We start from the raw sequence: 8,606 nt of genomic DNA on the forward strand, positions 1-8,606 counted from the left end.
ATAATTTATGTATTAAATTTAGACTTAGTTTTAAGGTGGTTGGCACCGAAACTAGAAATCATAAATAACTGAAACAAAGTTGTTGCGTAAGAAATTTGTATTCAGACGCACGGTAAAATTTGTGTTTTTAATTTCTCTATTTTTTGTTTAGGGCAAGGGTTTTTTCTAGTCTTCTTAGGGGCCGTCCATATACAACGTGAATTGTTTTGGAGGGAGAGGGGGCTCAAAAAGTGGCGAGAAATCGTCTACGTGGTATTTGCACAAAGCCTTACAATATTTACACGACTGCTTATAAATTATGATTTTGCAAAGTAGGTTACATTTTTTCAAAGCGTTTTTAGAAAAGGATTTTAGTAACTGTTATAAAACAATTCATTCGGCTATAGCATGACCAGTCTGACAACTTTGATATAAAAATCTAAACATTATTCAAGACCATTTGAATTAATTAATTTTTAAATTGTGTTACTTGTAATAAGTATTTAAGATGGTTTTTATATTAATTTTTTTAAACTTATCTACCTAGGGATTCATTGAAGAAATTACACTTTCTATTAAAATCTAAATTTTACAATTGGGCCTTATAAATACATCTTGCACTGTTTTAAAATTATTTTTGTAATCAATTTCCACTTTAAAAACCTTGCGCTTTAACAAAATTACATGTTCAGTACCGTTTATAATTCAAAATGATTTTCATTTGGAAAAGAATTTCTTTTTCCCTTATTTTCTGGAAACTCCCTTTTTTTCGCTTTTTCGCTTAAATTGGTACTGAATTAATAGAACTTAATACGAAAATCCAACTATTTGTGATTGAAAGTTCGTTCTTCTTGATTAAAAATGCCACTATTTTGTTGTTGAAAAGTCAGCTTCTCGTGCCAATAATTCAACAGTCTCCTAAAAAAATTTTTAAAATGTTTTGTTTGAAAATTCATTTTTTATGGTTGATGTCATAGTTTTTCGTTGAATATGCAGCTTTCTTGAACGAAAATGAACTTTTTTGTTCAAAATTTAACTGCCTTCTGAAAGTCGTATTTTTGTTAAATTTTTTTTATCAACTATTTGTTTGAATATTCATCATTCTTCGTTGAAAATGGAATTTTTGGTTGAGAATTCAACTTTTCGGGTTGATAATTAAACTGCTTTTAAAAAGTTCGCCTTTTTGGCTTAAAAATTTAACTATTTGTTAGAAGTTTAATCTTTTTTTGTTTGGACATTAGACCATTTGGTTTAACATTTATTTTTATTTCTTGGGTTAAAAATTCAACTATTTGACTAAAACTTAATTAGTTTGTTATAAATTCGTTTGTTCTACTTGAAAGTTCTAAAATTTGAAGCATTTATTGAGTAATTTCAAGTTTGAAATATTAAAAATTTATGTTCCTGAAGTTCAGGCTCAATGTAAATTATAAACTTTTCTCATTTGGAAATTATTCAAGTTTAACAGTACGCAAAGAAATATTTTAAACCTAAATTCGCAATTCTTCGAGCTCCATGACTATTTCTAAAAATTGCTAGAACTTTCATATTTTTTTAATTTTCCAAAACAGGTTTGTAAATCAATGATTATTATGTACTTTATATACTTAAACAAATAAAGTTATTATTTCAGTCATTTACTGTCTGATACTGATTTTTTATTATCTAAAGAATATTTGCGAGTTTTTGTGGACTAAATACAATTACTTGAGGAAATTTTTTTCAACCAAGTTTAAACATTCTTTTTCATTTAATAGATCTTAAATTGTCGGTATACTGGTTAAAAAATCTATTAATAGACGTTTCGCTCTTCGACGGAGGGCCTCTTCAGTGAAATACAACTATGTACATAGCCATGTAATAATTCGATGGAATTCACTCCATAAAGTTAACAAGGACTATCTCCATCGAATTATTACATGGCTATGTACATAGTTGTATTTCACTGAAGAGGCCCTCCGTCGAAGGGCGAAACGTCTATTAATAAAGAATTTTTTTGGACCAGTATACCGACAATTTAAGATCTATTATTTGAATTTTTTTACCTGGTCGACACTCACTAACATCAACTAATTCTTTTTCTTTCCTAAAAAAGTGAAAGAGAAACAGTGTTTTAACAACTATTTTTTATTTCTTTCTTATATCTCACGCGCCCGTAAGCAGAGGTCATCAGGCTGCTAAAAGAATATATGTTTCTATATCAATTACATCAAGCACTTGACTAATTTATATAGAAAACAATTGTTTGTCTCGCGTTTTGATTGAAGCTTTTCGTAGTTCACATATTGGCCACGAACAACCATTTATTTGAATAGGGTTTTCGACAGTTTTACTTACTTAAACATATACATTGTTTGAAATTTATAGAACTACCTTACCGTTTTAACTTATTTTATTACTCGAGCTCTAAAAAATATTGAAATTCATAAAAAATGAAGGGAAAGGCTCACCTATTTAATAATAGATTAATAATACGGATCCAAGATGTCAATCTTTAATTAAATGCGTACCAATAGCACTTTTTCGGAAATTAATTAAATTTCATTGACCGGCATTGATTCTATTAAATATTTTGTCGACAGCACTAAATAACATCGACAGGGTTCGATATTTGGTTCGTGAAAGGCATTACATAGCACACAATTTGGCGGTTCGCCGAGTAGCATTGGATGGCATAATTTCATAGGGATTACAAGCTAATCACTTTGTCTTTAAGTTTTTGCGAATTTAAAAGGATTGAAATGAAACAAGTTTTACACAGTAAAGGGCATTCAATGGTATTTTGGACAAAAAATGCAATGGGTAGGCATTTAAAGGCATTGCAATGTCCATTTTTTAAATGCCAGTGTGCGTTCTAATAAATTATTTCTTACCGAGAGAAAGAGAGATGCCGAAAGAGCGCATGAATTGGCATTAATAAAATATGATATAAATATAGGTTGTGTATACAAAACTGGTACAGGTAAAAAAAATTGTCACCGGTAAGAAAAAAATGTCGGTACCTGTAAAAACAATTACCGGTACCGACAATAGTTTTTTTTAAAAAACATATTTTAAGAATAGAGCCTAGACTGCAGGGGTGCCTTCCCGCCCCCCACGAGACGTTGGAAAGAAGTAGGGGTTTGATCACCACAAAATGTTGGAGAAAAGCTAGAAACATTTGAATTCCTTAAATTCCATGAATTTCACAAATTCCATGTCTACGCGCACTCAGCCGCTACCTTGCTAGAAATATGCTTTGTTTATCCGTACCGACAGTGTACATACTTCGATAAATATATGGGGCATTATTTCCTAAGTATATCCACCCTGAAAAATGACTTTCTCTGATCGAACTCAAACTTGAGCAAAGTAGTACGTACTAGGTAGTACTTTACAGAAAAAAATTCTCGATTAGATAATAACTGATGGAGGTGGGGAAGGGGGAATATTCGGATTTTGTGCTGGTAGTCCCTACTTGGAAAGTACTATACTGCTTTCGTATGGATTAAGCAAAATTTTGTCCTGTATGATTTTCATATACTTTTTCATCATCTATCAAATGGTTATAATCGTTTTTTAATACATATATTTTTTTTTTTTTTGAAAATTTAACACCTTTTCAAAATTAAAAATATTTTGGATTTTTTTTTCATTTTGGCCCTTTTTTGTGGCTCAAAATAATGATTAAGATGTTTTCTTTCCAAATCTTGAAGGCGTCGAAGGCGCTGGTGACCGCAGAGACGCTCGCTCAGCGGAACTTCTTCGGACTAATTTAAAGCACTCTTTGCAGCTGGCTTTTTTTAGTAGCAAAGAAACTCATGATACGACTTCATAAATGCCAAAACCAAGATTTGACAATGCAGAAACGATACTGAGCGGAAATGTTGTTCAATAAAAGAAAAGAAATTTTCGAAAGAACCAAATGCAACGAAAAAACAGAAAAGTCATCTGTCAAGGAAGCAAAATGAGAGACAACGAAAATACCAAAAAATCCATCAGTCAACAATTGAAAAGTTAAGAAATTAGTCATTAGAAGAAAGAAAGGAGCAAAGAAATAGACATTAAAATAGCTTTTAAATGCCTTTAAGGCAATAGATAAATACACATAATAACCATTTTTCCACCTACTTTAGATTATGTTTTAAAAATACACTTAAATTTACTTCCTTATAGGATTACATCTCTACAGAGACTGTAATGTAGGAATTCAAATTCTCTAATCGTTATAACCATTCGATAAATCATAAAAAATCTATTAAAAACGTAGGACAAAATTTTGTTTAATTCATACGAAAGAAGTTTAGTGCATTGGAAATAGGGACCACCACCCGGTTGAAAATTCCTATATAGAATCCTGTATAGTATCCTACATAGGACATCTGCTAGGAGGGTTCCTGTGCGGGTTCTGACGTATGACTCCTACATGGAAAAGTGACAATGATTTTCTGTAAGTTCCTGTAAAGTATGTGTGGCTCGAGTTCGTCGGGAGTGGCTAGAAATGTTAGAATACCTATATATTGTCTAGTCTGGACGGCTGCGCGTGTTTGCTCACTCTTGGTTTATGTTTAGAAACTATTGCGTCAGCATTTCGAGGGTTCGAATCCTCAGAGTTGTGCGAATTTATAAATAAATATAAATTAAATCGCACAAATAAAATGTTTCCCTGCACAAGTTCATACGCAGGAACCTTTATAATATTCTGTGCCATTTTATACATGAAAATTGTTCCTGTATAAAGTATCCCGTATAAGAAATTCTCAAGTACCTGGGTAAGATGCTATGTCACTTTTCCTTGAAATAGTCATACGTCAGAACCTACATAAGAACCCTCATAGGATCATCTACAGGTTCTTGCAAAGTTCCTATGTAGGATTCTGTACAAGATTCTATATAGAAATTTTCAACCGGGCAGCGCAAAATTCATAAATCCTCCCTCCCCCACTTTGGTCAATTTTTATCCAATCGACAAAATGTTTTCCTGTAAAATACTACCTATAGTAGGACTACACTTTAAAAATCCTATATTTAAAAAAAAATTAAATCTCGAATATTCTAGTAATTAAGAGTCAATATTTGAATTCCTGTAACATTTTTTCATAAAGGTATTCTAACCTAAACATGTTTCAAATTTTAGATTTTTCCTGAACTTTATCGAAAAATTCAGCAAAATTGCACTTACCGAGTTGTGGCACTAAAAACTCATAGTCTTCATGAACAATAAGTTGGGAACATTCTTTCGAGAATAAGATTGGTTAAACACATTCGGAACACTAAAAATTCTTGGTTAGTAATCGACACTCATCATTAGTTCGTTCAATTAAGAAAAATATGGAAAATTATTAGGTATTTTTACTTCAATCACCAGCTAACTTCGTTTCGTAGAATGCTGAGGGAAAAACAAGAGGGCTAAATGCTCTAATACCTCCCCTAGGGGCTGTAAGACCTTGTAGTTGATGGGGGGGGGGGGGCTTAAGCGTGTGAGACATAGGGGTCAAAAGGACCTCGGCCTGCATGTGTATGTATATGGACCCGGTAATAAGCATTGCATTCAGAAAAATTAAGAATTTGTATTCCTATGAATACGCGATTTTTGCTTCGTCTAAAAATCCCCCAACGGGAACAGAAAAAGTGCAAATTCTATTCCTCTCAATCGAATTAGTATAATTTAACGAAAAAATTTATTCAACCTATTTTTCATTATTAAATCTTTTTATAACTTATGAATTCGAAAAATATTCAAATTTATATTTATTTATATTTTAATTATTTATTTATATTTTAATAATTTATTTAAATGTCTTAAAAATGAACCAAAGAAATCTATTTAAATGTGTGAATTGAAATAATTTTAACTCTAGAGAGACAGAGTTGAATTGATCAGAATTAAAATTTCAGAACTTATACTTCGCATGAAAGAATTAAAACAACTTATTACACATATTTTGTGAACTAATTAGAAGGAATTAAATAAAATCAAAATATGACCACTTCTGAGGAATAAAAAATATCTCTGTGAGGTGTATTACCGGTACAATTAGAAGGAACTAAATATATTGAAAACACGTTCTCTTTGGGAGAATAGAAAACCGTGTGGCGGTCGCTTTGGAAATAGAAGTGAATAAGTTTCGGAGGTATCTTATAGTGGAAGTTTAGACAGATGGAAATATCGCGCATTCAAAATAATAGAATAATCTTCACTTTTGCGCTAAAATCTGAAAATATTAATTTTTCTCTATTCTACGCTTATTACCGGGGATGAAAAGACCCCTATAAACGGGCTCTCCTGGTATGCATGATTGTAGTATGGTAGAAGGGTGAAAGAGCCTAGCTAACACGGGCCTTCTGGATCCCTGGGTCGACGTCTCTCCCGGACCGATCTCCAATTTTTGGAATTGGCACGGGAATGACCTGCGGCCCGCACAGCGATCAACACCAAGTATGCTGGGGAGGACCTTTTATTTCACAAGCTACTCGTGGGAAGCAAAATGGGTCACGCAAACCTAAATTCAAAAGAAGAAGGGGTAAGGGAGTTGGCGGAGGGGGGAAAGGAGTTGTGTCCTAACGGGTCAAACATAACCCTTTCATCCCTATCTGTCTCTCCGGCAAGCCTTACTCAGACGGCGGCTGTGCCCCCAACTCTTCTGGGAGTTGAGGATGTGACAGCCCCTCTGAGTGAGACTATGGAAACGGGAGTCGCCAATCAGTCCTCCAATAAGAAGAAATGCATCAACGGTTCCCTGAAAAGGAGACTGAGGAGGCAAGCGTAGTGGGCTAGTGGAGCAGCTGCAGAACCTGGTACATCGGCGACCACAACGCCGATAACCAGCACTGAGGCTCAAAAGCGAGGAAGGGGCTCAGAGGGAACCCCGCCGGGGGGGGGGCAAGCATGTGACGAGGCACTAGGCGGTCCAGCAGCCGACGAACACGAAGTGGTCAGGGATTGGACTGACCGCTGCTCAGACTGACCCCCTGGCGGTGGGGGTGACGGATAAGAGATACCCGGACTCGCTGCTCACTGCAGAGCAATTTGAGCTCTTCAGGGAGGCTGCCTGGAGGGCGCTCGAAAGAGTACCCACAGAAGGAGCCTTTCGGTGGACAGGAAGATTAAGATCAGACCTAAATGACTGTCCAGGTCTAACCATTACCCATATTAACTTGCATCACAGCAAAGGCGCCTCTGCAGTTTTGCAGAGGGGCATGGCTGCAAGGAACACAAGTATCTTACTAATCCAGGAACCCTGTTTAGTTCGAGATACCATTAAGGGTCTAGGGGGGGATGTCCCGCTGCTTGAGATATTTTCTAGAAACCTGATAGTGATAGTCACGGATCTTAAAGGAATAGGAAGGCTAGTCATGGGATCGGCTTACTTTCCACATGACAGATATACCAATCGACCAGTGGAGGTACGTACACTGGTCGGCAGCTCAGACATCAACTCAAGAGGTAATGACCTATTGGAATACCTAATCACCACTGACTTAAATATTCTTAATATGGGGAACACCCCGACGTTTCGTAATTCGGTCAGGGAGGAAGTCATTGACATCACTCTCTGTGGCGGTAGTTTTACAGATAACATCAAGAAGTGGAGAACCTCAGATGAACCCACTCTCTCAGATCACTCACAGATAGAGTTCACGTTGGAATCCGCTGTACTCAACAGCCCTAAACCCTGGAGATGGCGGCCGAGATTTTAACAGAATCTATCAAATTTACTTATCCAAGTAATTGTCGACCTTTAAAAGTCCGAAAGGCTGGAGAAACACGATGGTGTAATGCGCAACTCAAAGAGCTTCGTAGGGAAACCAGAGAGAGGGTCAGACGTACCAGTTCTGACAAAACGCAGGAAATGGACTTCATTTACAACGATGAGGGATGCGTATAGGAGTGCAATACGTAAGGCAAAGCATGAAAGCGGGACCAACTTTTGCCCTGATATCGAGAAAGGAGCAGAGGCCGCCAGACTGGATAAGCTGCTTTCTCGAAATCCGGATGCTATTATCGGCACTGTGAAATTGTCCGGCGGGGGTCACTGAAGATATTAACAGTTGGCTGACCGAGGAACATCAGAACGAGTGGGGTTGTCTCTGGCTGCAGACAAGCTAAAACACTCTTGGGCTCAAAGCTAAATCCTCACCGAGCGAAGGAAATACTCAAGCTCGGGAGGGATGAAGTCAAGATCCTAACAGAAGTGTTTATAGCACATGAAAACCTCCGGTATCACAGCCATTAGATAGGGCTTGAAGAAAGTCCCCTCTGTCGTCTGTGCGGAAAGGATAATGACACTTTTACTCATATTAGCTGTCACTGACCTGCGATTACGGGGAAACGTTTAACACTCACAGGCAGTTACTGCATCAATGAGTCTGAAATATCAGCCAACACCGTAGCTGCGGTCCTCTCCCTATGGAGAGGGCTTTGGGGCCACGCTTAAGGCTTATAAGCGGACGCAACGGGATCACTCAAGCGAATTTTTAATACAAGATTTTTGAAAATTGTTGAGACCACTTTCTTAAATATTTGAACATTCTTTCGACAACTTCTTCTAATAGACCAAAATATGAACAATTCATCCTCGTAACTTTTTTTTATAAAATAAAAATTACTAAAGTTATAGCACTTTCAAAATCCAAAAAACCAAACA

The sequence above is a fragment of the Belonocnema kinseyi genome, chromosome 4, assembly GCF_010883055.1.
Source record: "Belonocnema kinseyi isolate 2016_QV_RU_SX_M_011 chromosome 4, B_treatae_v1, whole genome shotgun sequence".
Lineage (NCBI taxonomy): Eukaryota > Metazoa > Arthropoda > Insecta > Hymenoptera > Cynipidae > Belonocnema > Belonocnema kinseyi.